The sequence below is a fragment of the Nycticebus coucang genome, chromosome 12 (genome assembly GCF_027406575.1).
Source record: "Nycticebus coucang isolate mNycCou1 chromosome 12, mNycCou1.pri, whole genome shotgun sequence".
NCBI classification, from domain to species: domain Eukaryota; kingdom Metazoa; phylum Chordata; class Mammalia; order Primates; family Lorisidae; genus Nycticebus; species Nycticebus coucang.
The window spans coordinates 59,590,638-59,603,746 of record NC_069791.1 but is presented as its reverse complement, the minus strand read 5'-3'; the positions used below and the strand labels follow the sequence as shown (position 1 = coordinate 59,603,746).

General features: G+C 40.3%; 1 protein-coding gene across 3 annotated transcripts in view; it reads right to left on the bottom strand.

Annotated features, from left to right (window-relative positions):
- ADIPOR2 (adiponectin receptor 2) overlaps nt 1–13,109 on the bottom strand; it is an 88,179-nt gene that overhangs the window by 63,252 nt on the left and 11,818 nt on the right. The window contains exon 1 of one of the 3 annotated variants that reach the window (XM_053554799.1): nt 4,102–4,156. The exons of the other annotated variants lie outside the window; for them this stretch is intronic. The gene's annotated coding sequence lies outside the window, so the exon portion shown is untranslated. Of the gene's footprint in view, nt 1–4,101; nt 4,157–13,109 lie in introns of those variants that run through there. 3 annotated transcript variants of the gene reach the window in all.

Genomic DNA, 13,109 nt, shown 5'->3' with positions numbered 1-13,109 from the left:
TGAACTGCAACCAAAAAATAGCTGGGCGTTGTGGCGGGCGCCTGTAGTCCCAGCTACTCGGGAGGCTGAGGCAAGGGAATCGCTTAAGCCCAGGAGTTGGAGGTTGCTGTGAGCTGTGTGAGGCCATGGCATTCTACCAAGGGCCATAAAGTGAGACTCTGTCTCTACAAAAAAAAAAAAAAAAAAAAAAAGAAGTGGAAAAGATAAGTTACAGTTATAGGGAGAAAGTATGTGCAAATCACACAGCCAACACAGGACTAGTACCTCACCTAGCATATAAGGAAATCTCAAAATTAAATAGGACAAAAACAACCCAATTAGAAATAAAAAACAGGCGGTGCCTGTGGCTCAGTCGGTAAGGCACTGGCCCCATATACCGAGGGTGACGGGTTCAAACCCGGCCCCGGCCAAACTGCAACCAAAAAAAAAAAAAAAAAAAAAAGAAATAAAAAACAACATGAATGAGCATTTCGACAAAGGTCACCATAAACAGGAAATATTAACAAATTCATATTGTGTTTTATGTTATACTATATTTATATATGTTTATATGTATATATTAACACATAGAGAAATATTTGCATTTTATAAAATTTTGTAATGAATATTTTGTAAATAAAAATACATTTAGCTATAGTTTCCCATTTTCCCTACATACGTACATGTGTATGTATGGTATTCTTTAGGACATTCTGATATTAGTCGCATGTAAAGATGTTTAACATCATAACCATCAGGGTAACGCAAATTAAAACCACGTGAGATATCACTACAAATGTAATCAGAATGACATTAAAAAAAGAAAAAAATAGGGGCAGCGCCTGTGTCTCAGTAAGCACGGCACCAGCCCCATATACCAAGGGTGGCAGGTTCAAACTGCAACAAAAAATGGCCAGGCGTTGTGGAGGGCACCTGTAATTCCAGCTACTTGGGAGGCTGAGGCAAAACAATCACCTAAGCCCAAGAGCTGGAGGTTGCTATGAGCTGTGATGATGCCATGGCACTCTACTGAGGGTGACAAAGTGAGACTCTGCACATTAAAAAAAAAAAAAAAAAAGGGTGGCGCCTGTGGCTCAGTCAGTGGGGCGCCGGCCCCATATACCGAGGGTGGCGGGTTCAAGCCCGGCCCCGGCCAAACTGCAACCAAAAAATAGCCGGGCGTTGTGGCGGGCGCCTGTAGTCCCAGCTGCTTGGGAGGCTGAGGCAAGAGAATCGCTTAAGCCCAGGAGTTGGAGGTTGCTGTGAGCTGTGTGAGGCCACGGCACTCTACCAAGGGCCATAAAGTGAGACTCTGTCTCTACAAAAAAAAAAAAAAGAAAGAAAGAAAGAAAAGAAAAAGATAGGGCGACGCCCCCAGCTCAGTGGGTAGTGCTTCAGCCTCATACACCAAAGCTGGCGGGTTTGAACCCAGTCCAGGAGAGCTAAAATCAACAATGACAACTGCAACAAAAAAATAGCCGGGTGTTGTGGTGGGCATCTGTTGTCCCAGCTACTGGGAGTCTGAGGCAAGAGAATCGCTTAAGCCCAAGAGTGAGGTTGCTGTGAACTGTGATGCTACAGCACTCTACTGATGGCGACATAGTGAGACTCTGTCTCAAAAAAAAAAAACAGTAACAATATGACTAACTTCTAGCACAACAGTATGAGTTCTACTGTCCTACTTCCCAGAGAAACTGGTGAAAACTCAGCGCCTGTGGCTCAGTGAGTAGGGCGCCGGCCCCATATGCCGAGGGTGGCGGGTTCAGGCCCAGCCCCGGCCAAACTGCAACAAAAAAATAGCCAGGCATTATGGCGGGCGCCTGTAGTCCCAGCTGCTCGGGAGGCTGAGGCAAGAGAATCGCGTAAGCCCAAGAGTTAGAGGTTACTGTGAGCCGTGTGACGCCACGGCACTCTACCCGAGGGCGGTACAGTTGAGACTCTGTCTCTACAAAAAAAAAAAAAAAAGTAGGGGGCCAGCCCCATATACCAGAGGTGGTGGGTTCAAACTGGCCCCAGCCAAAAACTGCAAAAAAAAAATTTAAAAACCTCTCTGGAAATGTTCCAAAGAGCAAATAGCAATCAAAGAAACATCTGATCAAGAACACCTAAGAAAATTCAGTAAGAAGGATAAGAGGCTGTGGTATCTGTACCTCTTTTTTTCCTCTCCAGCCAAAATAAGCACAAACTCCACTGCAGACTGATACATGCAAGACCACAGGGCTTCCTCTAACCCCTCCAACCCAGATAAGAGGGTTTCTCCTCAGAAGAGCAGAACATTAATGTTTCTCATCCTTCCCCAGCTACCTGTCGCTGAGGCTAAGTCCTTCACAGTAAAGACTCCCTTCTGCGGAGCCCCTACCAGAGGAATGAAGGCTCCACCTAGGGCATGTCACACTGAGAATAATGAACCGCTTACAGTTCTCAACTTTCACACCAGGAGGACACCAGGCTACTTCCTACCCTCCCACTGAGCCCTCACTCCTAGAATGTTTTGTCCCACAGGGAGAAACTTGTTTCCACTCTCACACCTCCACAGCACCTGTTCAAAGAGTTTGTCCTCAGGGGAGAAGATTAAATAAACAAACCGCAGTAACCAAAAAAAAAAAAAAAAAAAAAAAAAACGCTAGATAGCTCCTCTTCTTTTCCCAAAGCACCAGACTTTATCTGCATGGCAAAAGAATAGCAGGGATTGAAAGACCACTGGGAAGAGAAACAAAGCACAGACTAAACTGTAGGTTAGTTGGCAGGGCAGAAACTGGGAATAAGATAGCAAATAGAATCAGAACAAAAATTAAACACTGACCTCAAAAACTACTTCAAAGGAGTCAGAATTTGGACTATTCTGTAGAATAATTTTTAGTCCAGGGTTGAAACCAGTAAAGGAACCAGCCAGCAAATAGTGGAGTTTAAAAGCTGGGTGTGTTCCAGGAGAGCCCTGCCAAAAACACTACCATCCCAAGGTGACTGAAGTCTTTCAGTTCTAGAGGCTGAAGACTAGGGCAGAAAACAAAGTTCACTAAAATTATCTAGTCAGATTAAAATTATTTTAATAAAGAATTTTATATTATTAATAATGATCCTTTCTATAAAGAAGGATTTATTAACAAATCCTTTTAATAAAGGGATTTGTTCTGTAAAATTTGGAGTCAGCCAAAAGGCTGCATTCAAAGGATCCCAAAAGCCATGTATGGCTCTAAACCCACAGGTTCCCCATATCCTGGGAGCAGGCAACAAAAAATGCCTCTGAGAGCTCCGTCCTAAGGGTCACAGAGCGAGGCTCAGGCTGGGAGACCTTGGGTGAATAATCTAGTGACTGAGCAGTGCCAAAAGCCAGGACTGAGACGCTGGGGAAGAGGGGAGAATTCAGTGTTTGGCAAGCCTGGACCCTTAAGGGGCATAGAGACCAGTTTTGGCACACTGGATAAGCGAGCAGCCACTTTAGTAGAGATCATAGTGACAAGTGCTTTCCTGGGAAAGCTTCTGCTTAGTCAAGGTTAACTAACAGTTTAAAGTGTCTTTTAAGCACACTGAGGAGAGATTTAGGTTCTCAACGCTGCGGGGAGAGGGGGTTGAGAAATGAGCAGAGGCCTCCAGTCTCCATCTTGTACAGCTGTATCAGCATTGTGATTAACATCTCAGACCCCAGAAGATCACCTGTTGCCCAGACAATATTCAGCAAGATATATATACTGCTTAGTCTTTGGTTTTCTTTTTTTAAAATTTCAACATTTTCCCTCTAGATTTTTCATTTATTTTTCTTTTCTTTCTTCGTTTTTCTAGTTTAAATATAATTTTCCATTGTTGCCTTCTTTAATAATAAGAACTTCATTTTTGCTAGTGTTTCTGCCCCTATTATTTGTTTTTTATCCCATAAGGTTTTCAGTGTGTTTGTTTTGGTTTGGTTTATAGTATTTTTGTCTTTCCTCTCAATTTGGTAGAGGTGGAGTACTGTGTCTGAACAGGCTGGCAAAGAGCTGCTGACCTCAAGGGAATCACCCAACCCAACATCCCCAGAGATTGGGAGTTTTTAAGGTTGGGTCAAAGTACCCTACTGTACACCTTTACTCCTGCCTCCCTCTTTCTGTGCCTCTCTTCTTTTTGTCAATATTCCCTTTTACTCACCCCCTCTCCTTTCTCTTTTTTCTTTTTAATCTTTTTTCTCTTCTTGCTCTTCAATCTTCTCATCATTCTGGTCCTGTACCAAAAGGATCGTTGAAACCTTAGGCCAGGGGTCCTCAAACTTTTTAAACAGGGGGCCAGTTCACTGTCCCTCAGACCGTTGGAGGGCCAGACTATAGTTTAAAAAAAATACTATGAACAAATTCCTATGCACACAGCACGTATCTTATTTTGAAGTAAAAAAAACAAAACGGGAACAAATACAATCACACTGCCACATGTGGCCTGTGGGCTGTAGTTTGAGGACCCCTGCCTTAGGCCAGAGGCACAGTAACTTTAAGAGCAAGAGGAGGGCGGCACCTATGGCTCAGTTGGTAAGGCGCAGGCCCCATATACTGAGGGTGACGGGTTCAAACCCGGCCCCAGCTGAACTGCAACCAAAAAAAAAAATAGCCGGGCATTGTGGCAGGCGCCTATAGTCCCAGCTACTCGGGAGGCTGAGGCAAGAGAACCGCTTAAGCCCAGGAGTTGGAGGTTGCTGTGAGCTGTATGATGCCATGGCACTCTACCAAGGTCCATAAAGTGAAACTCTGTCTCTACAAAAAAAAAAAAAGAGCAAGAGGAAGTGAAAGGAAAATTAGGACAAGGAAACAGATAAAAAGAAAACACTCATGAGGAAGAATCAGCAGAAAAATCCTGGCAATATGAAAAACCAGTCCAGAGCAACCCCCCCAACGGACCATGAGGTAGCTACTGCAGAGGATTCCACCTATAAAGAAATGTTAGAAATTACAGAAGGGGAATTTAAAATACAGATGATGAAAACAATGAAGGAAATTGCTGAGAAAATGGAAAATAACCAAAAGGAAATCCAAAAACAGAATCAAATAAGAGATGAACGAGGAAGAGTATAGAAAGAGCTGAAGGAATTGAAGCAGTCAATTAGGGAACTTAAACATGCAATAGCAAGTATCAACAACAGATTAGACCATGCAGAAGAAAGAATCTCAGAGGTAGAGGACAAAGCTCTTGAGATTACTCAGATAGTTAACGAGGCAGAAAGAGAAAGAAAGCAGAACGTTCACTGACAGAATTATGGGACTTTATAAAGTGTTCAAACATACGAGTTACAGGTATCCTACAAGGGGAAAAAGAATGCCCCAGAGGAATGGAAGCCATACTAGAGAATATTATAAATGAAAATTTCCCAAATATCACCAAAGATTCTGACACACTCCTTTCAGAGAGATATCAGACCTCAGGTCACCTCAACTCAAATAGAGCTTCTCCAAGACACATTATGATGAACCTGTCCAAAGTCAAAACAAAAGAAAAGATTTTGCAAGCTGCCAGAAGTAAGCACCAGTTGACCTACAGGGGCAAATCCATCAGAGTGATTGCAGACTTCTCTAATGAAACTTTTCAAGCCAGAAGACAAGGGTCATAATCTATCATCTTTAATCTACTTAAACAAAACAATTTCCAGCCCAGAATTCTATATCCCACTAAGCTAAGCTTTAAAATTGACAGAGAAATCAAATCCTTTACTGATATGAAAACACTGAGGAAATCTGCCATGAGACCAGTTCTGCAAGAAATACTTCAACCTGTTCTATACACTGACCATCACAACAGACCACCCGCAAAGTAAGCATCCAGAAATTAAGCTTCCACAATGATGCAAAAGACAAAACTAAGCAATGGACTTTCACAAAATAAGATGAATAGAACACTACCACACTTATCAATTATCTCAATAAATGTTAATGGCTTGAATTCCCCACTGAAGAGGCACAGATTGTCCGACTGGATTTAAAAACATAAGCCATCCATTTGCTGTCTGTAGGAAACACACCAAGCCTCAAGACAAATTAAAACTCAGAGTTGAGAGTTGGAAGACAATTTTTCAGACAAACAGAACTCAGAAGAAAAGAGGGGTTACAAACTTATTTTCAGATACACATGGACTTAAGCAACTAAAGTCAAAAAGACAAATATATTCAAGTCATATCAGTCAAGGAAAAACACAAGAAGATATTTCAATTCTAAATATTTATGCACCCAACTTAAATGCTCCCAGATTCTTGAAACAGACCTTAATTAGTCTGAGCAATATGATATCCTATAACACCATAATAACAGGGGAGTTTAACACTCCTTTTCTCGGGGCCAGGTGTGGTGGCTTACACCTGTAATCCTAGCACTCTGAGATGCTAAGGTAGGTGGACTGCCTGAGCTCACAGGTTCGATACCAGCCTGTGAGAGCAAGACCCCCGTCTCTAAAAATAGCTGGACATTGTGGTGGGCACCTGCAGTCCCAGCTATTTGGGAGGTGGAGGCAAGAGAATCAACTGAGCCCCAAAATTTGAGGTTGCTGTGAGCTATGAGAGCACAGCACTCTATGGAGGGTGACAGACTGTCTCAAAAAAAAAAAACTTTCCTCAGTTGAAATGTACTTGAGAAGTGAAGCCAAGCAAGTCAATTTTCTGAGATAAGATGTAAAAATAAACATCTATTCATATATTCTGATAAAGATGAAGAGAACCAAAAAGATATTAATGTATTTAATGTATTAATATTTAATTTTTAAAGTAAGTATAATACAAAATGAGATACAAAGTTTTCAAAAGGAGACTACTTAGGAATCTCTATGCGTCTATGCATTATACATACTTTTCTCCCTAAAATTCCCATTAAAGCTCTGGACAAACGGGCGGCACCTGTGGCTCAGTCGGTAAGACGCCGGCCCCATATACCGAGGGTGGCGGGTTCAAACCCAGCCCCGGCTGAACTGCAACAAAATAATAGCCGGGCGTTGTGGTCCCAGCTACTCGGGAGGCTGAGGCAAGAGAATCACTGAAGCCCAGGAGTTGGAGGTTGCTGTGAGCTGTGTGATGCCACGGCACTCTACCGATGGCTATAAAGTGAGACTCTGTCTCTACAAAAAAAAAAAGCTCTGGACAACCTTTGCTGATTGGCTTACTATCTTCTGATGTAGCAAAATCAAAATAAGCTAGTCCTCTGCTACAGACAGAGCTAGTGGCATCTGACAGATAGCCTCTTTCAAAACTCCTTAGCCGGGCGTTGTGGTGGGCGCCTATAGTCACAGCTATGTGGGAAGCTGAGACAAGACAATCGCCTAAGGCCAAGAATTAGAGGTTGCTGTGAGCTGTAATGCCACAGCTCTCTACCAAGGGCAACTTAGTGAGACTCTGTCTCAAAAAAAAAAAAAAAAAATAGAAAATCTGTAACTCTTCACTACAGAGGACTGAACATAAAACTGTTTTTACAGTTTGAATTTGAAAATAGATCTAATGATGATTTCCACCTAAATTTTTAGCTGTAACTTAACAGTTTTTATGACAATCTCACTATTCCAAGTAAAGATGAAATACACTAAAATCAGGTGTTTTCTGGCTGAACAATGACACATTTCAGGTTTATACATGATTTGTCAAAATAAAGTACCTACCTGCTACAATCTGAGCAGGAATGTGTTGTATGTCTTTACAAAAGGTTATGTGCAAAGGTCATATGGGAACATTCAGCACTTACTGTTCAAATTACCAATTTCTTGTTTTTCTTTGAACAATAATCTACTGATACTGAGATGTTTCTTAATAGTTTGCTTCCATGAAAACAGGTCAAGATATCCAGTAGCACTTAGAAGGCATTCAGCCACTATCTGGTAAATGAATATTGGAAGGAGGAAGAAGAGGGAGTTGGTAAACCCCCCATGTTATCAGAAGGAACTCTTTTGAGGAGGATCTCCTTTGGGCAGGATTATGAAAATTTATGAAACATGCATAGGAAACAAATAGTCAAAAACTGGAAACCCAAACATTAGGGGAATGAATAAACAAACTGTGGTATAGCCATACCACAGTGAATACAACTAGCAACAAAAAGAAACAAACTACTGGTACAAGTGGCAACATAGATGAATCTCAAAAACATCATGCTGAGTATGAGAAGCCAGACATTAAAGAATACACACAACATGGCAGTGCCTGTAGCTCAGTGGGTAGGGCGCCAGCCACATACACGGAGGCTGGCAGGTTCGAGCCTGGCCAGCAGGCCTGCTAAAACAACAATGACAACTGAAACAAAAAAAGATAGCCGGGAGTTGTGGCAGGCACCTATCCAGCTGGGAGGTGCCTGCAAGAGAATCACTTAAGGGAGGCTGAGGCAAGAGAATCACTTAAGCCCAAGAGTTTGAGGTTGCTGTGAGCTGTGACACCACTGCACTCTACCTGGGTGACAGCTTGAGACTGTCTCAAAAAAAAAAAAAAAAAAAGAATATACACAACATGATATACATGAAAGTATAAGAGGCAAAACTAATCTATGCTTATCAGTGGTCTCTTTGGGCCAGATACGAAAAGGAGGAGTGTGGCAGACTGATATGAAGGAGCTTTTGGAGATGATGGCAATTCCTTACATTACCAAAATTCACCCATCCACACATTTAAAATGAGTGTATTTCATTATGCTTAAATTATACTTTAATAAAGTTGATTTTAAATGCTTTAAATATACTAAATTTTATTTACATAATCCTAGATTACAAAAATTGGGGGAAGCTACAAATCTATATGAATTAAACAACCATAGTATTATTTGTATTTTGGCCAAATAATAGTAGCCTCCTGAACACTTGTCCTTTCATGAATACTTCCTAATCTTTATTCTTTCAAAGTAAACATAAACTTATTTATAACCATTCTAGTTTCTCTAACTAAAGCCCTTCTTGTGACCTACTTCAGAAGCATATTATTGTTGCCTATTACCATAAAAATTCAGAGGTTATCACATGCCAAATAAGGTGTGCTCTTATACATACTCTCGTTTAATTTTATATCTGCCTGTTACCTAGGCGGTATCATCTCTGTCTACAAATAGAAAACTGAGGATGAGACTGTAATTTACCCAAGATTACACAAAGTACAAACAAGAGACGCCCCAGTTTAGGTCCTCTCCATTATACAACACTGCCTTCCACAAACTGGGTAAGTGGTTCCATTCTTCCTAGATCAAGATATTATCTCTTTGAAGGAGAAAGTAGGTAAATTGCTACTTAACACTTACCAAAGACAACTTTGAACCAGGGCCAACAGCTGAACTTCACCTATCATCTCATTTTACCCTCCAATAATCCTTATGAAGTCAACTCCCATTTACCAGGGGTCCTCAAACTACAGCCTGCGGGCCACATGAAGTGGTGTGATTGTCTTTGTTTCCGTTTTGTTTTTTTACTTCAAAATAAGATATGTGCAGTGTGCATAGGAATTTGTTCATAGTTTTTTTTTTTAAACTACAGTCCGGCCCTCCAATGGTCTGAGGGACAGGGAATTGGCCCCCTGTTTAAAAAGTTTGAGGACCCCTGTTATAGACGAAGAAAATAAGGTTCAAAGAGATATAGCAATTCATCAAAGACACAAACTTACATGAAGATCCTAAATTTGAATCTTTATCCATCTAACTCCAAAGCCCACGTTTTTATTGCCATTTTACAGTGGATACAATTAGTACATTATAGCCACTGGTCATGGTCAAATCTAAAAAACAATGTCTGTAACAGAAAGAAGTCCATACAACTCTTTCATAGCCACATTACAATGGTCATTTCCATTTCCCAAAAATCTATAAATTGTTCCTGAGATCTAAGTATTGTTTCTGAAACAAAGATTAGTATGAAGTATCCCTTATCCAAAATGCTTGGGTAGAATTTTAGATTTCAATTCTTTTTTCTGATTTTAGAATACTTGCATATATACATAATGAAATATTTAGGGGACGAGACCCAAATCTAAACACAAAATTCATTTGTTTTGTGTAAACCTTACACACATAGCTTGAAGGCAATTTTATACAGTATTTTTTTTTTTGGTTTTTGGCCAGGGCTAGGTTTGAACCCGCCACCTCCGGCATATGGGACCGGCGCCCTACTCCTTGAGCCACAGGCACCACCCAATTTTATACAATATTTTTAATATCAATAATTTTGTACTAGAAACAAAGTTTTGACTACACTCATCACACAAAATCAGTTGTGGAATTTTCTATTGTGGTGTCAATGTCAATGCTCAAAAAGTTTCAGATTTTGGTGCATTTCAGATTTTAGATTTCTGGATTAGAAATGTTCAATATGTACACAAAAATGCAAATATAAGTAAAGGGACAACAGCCCTGAATATTACAGTCAGGTAAATCCTGAAATATAAGTTGTTATACTTACACTGAGCTAAAATATAGAAAAAAATGAAAAGATCTCTTTCCATAAATCATGTTATTATAATACCATATACCCGCTGTTTCAACTATTTCAGAAATAAAATCTGTTCAGATAAAATACTTGGCATGTACAGCCAACCTTTCATGTAAAATCAAAACACTACTTTGAAAACAGTAAAGCGTGTTTCTCTCATTAGTAAATAACAACCATTCAGGGCCCCAGCTCATCTCGAACAGTACCCTCCAGAACAGAAAGGGTCTTTTTGGCTTTTTAATAAGGGTGCAGAGAATCCAGGTGATTAGTTATTTTTCTCAATATTACAAGTCTAAAAAAAATCTAATAATAAAACTTGTATCTGACTTTTCTCAATTCCACTAAATCTCAAGGCCTTTTTCTGACCACCAGTATAAAAGAAAAGGAACAGAAAAAAAAAAAAAGAAAGAAAACTCTAGAATATATACCTGCAGACCTCAGCAGCAACTCTTCTCAAACTATTGATAAAAGTGTAATAAAATGGAGGTGCCTGTGGCTCAGTGGGCAGGGTACCGACCCCATATACGGAGGGTGGTGGGTTAGAATCCAGCCCCAGCCAAACTGCAACAAAAAATAGCCAGGCATTGTGGCAGGCACCTGTAGTCCCAGTTACTAGGGAGGCTGAGGCAAGAGAATCACCTAAGCCTAGAAGTTGGAGGTTGCTGTGAGCTGTGACGCCAATGCACTCTACCGAGGATGATAAAAGTGAGACTCTGTCTCTTTAAAAAAAAAAAAAAAAGTGTAATAAAACCCTCTTAAGGGCTGGGCACCACTGTGTCTCATGCCTGTAATCCTAGTACTCTGGGAGGCTGAGGTGGGCAGACTGAGCTCAGGAGTTCCAGACCAGCCTGAGCAAGAGCTCTCTACTAAAAATAGAAAAACTGAGTGTAGTGGGGCACATCTACAGTCTCAGCTACTTGGAAAGCTGAGGCAAGAGGACTGCTGAGTTTGAAGCTGCTGAGAGCTATGATGACACTGTGGCACTCTACCTAGGGCAAGAGAATGAGACTCTGTCTCAAAAAAGAAAAAACCTCTTAAGAGTTTTCATTCTTTAATTAAGGGACTTATAGTGCTTTCCTATCAAACATCTCAGAAAATTAAAAATCAAATTTATTTACATACTTCCCCTAAAATCAAAATCAACAGCCTCAAACTTCAGAATATATACATAATAACAGGAACTGGATGAAAGTATCCTCAAGTTTTAGATCAAGATTATCAATCAGCCCACCAGCTTATCTAGTTTCCAAAGTCTGTGGATATTAGCGAGCAATGCAAAAACAAAAACAAAACAACAACAAAAACAGCAATCTATCTCCTCATTAAATTGTATCCTTAAGCTGTCTGCAATCCAATTACTGTTTAAACAGTAATTAAGAGAAATGACATTTGAGTGCTAAAAAACATGCTCTATATCTATCTACTCCTCTAGGCTCTATTTCTAGATCTAGTACTCCACCAATCATGTTACTCTGGACTAGAAGTCACAAACATGTGAAGGAGCATAGTAAAAGACAAAAAGGGGCAGGGCAGGACACAGTGGCTCATGCCTGTAATTCTAGCCCTGGGAGGCCAAGGTAGAAGTACTGCTTGAGGTCAGGAGTTTGAGACCAGCCTGAGCAAGAGCAAGACCCCCATTTCTACAAAAAATAGAAAAATTAACTAGGCACGGTGGCATGCACCTGTAGTCCCAGCCACTTGGGAAGCTGAAGCAGGAGGATCACGTGAGCTCAGGAGTCTGACGAGGCTGTACGCTAGGCTGAGGGCATGACACTCTAGCCATAGCAGCAACATAGCAAAACTCTGTCTCAAAACAAACAAACAGATAGGAATTATGCTGAACAAGAAACCATGCCCTGTTTAAAGAACTGTAATTCAAAATTTTAAAACACTCTATTAACAGTGCTGTGGTAACTGGGTGTATATACAGATATAAAAAATTAAATTAGATCTCTGCATCATACTGCATATAAGAAAAAAAATTTTCAGGCAGAATCAAGACCTAAATATTAAAATATTAGAAAACAAAACTTCGGGGCAGTGCCTGTGGCTCAGTAAGTAGGGCGCCGGACCCATATACTGAGGGTGGTGGCCGGGCGTCATGGCAGGCGCCCTATAGTCGTAGCTACTCGGGATGCTGAGGCAAGAGAATTGGCTAAGCTCAAGAGCTGGAGCTTGCTGTGAGCTGTGATGCCACAGCCCCCTACCGAGGGCAACAAAATATGACTCTGTCTCTAAAAAAATAATAATAATAATAATAATAATTTTTTTAAAAAGAAAACAAAGCTTCTAGAACTCTTGGAAAAAAATACAGAAGAATCTTAATGATGTTGAGACATAAAACACATTTCTTAAGCAAACCACAACAAAAACCAAACCAGTAAGGAAAACAGTGATAGACTGGATAATCGTTTCTATTCAGTCAAATATTATAAAAAGTTAACAAATAAAAGCCACACAGATGGGAGGAGATATTTGCGATTCATGTAACAGACATAATCAGAATATGCAATAAATTGGTAAAATCAATTTAGGACAACCCAATTTGCTACAGAAAGAAAAGACCAGACAAGTCGAGAAACAGAAACTTGAATGGTCATCCAACATTTGAAAACATACCCACTCTCATAATTAATCAAAAATTAAAAATTAAGACAATGTAATACCATTTCGCACTCATCTAATTTGCAAACATGTAAAAAATATGACAATGCCCTGAATCGTAACGATTTGGAGAGAGCAA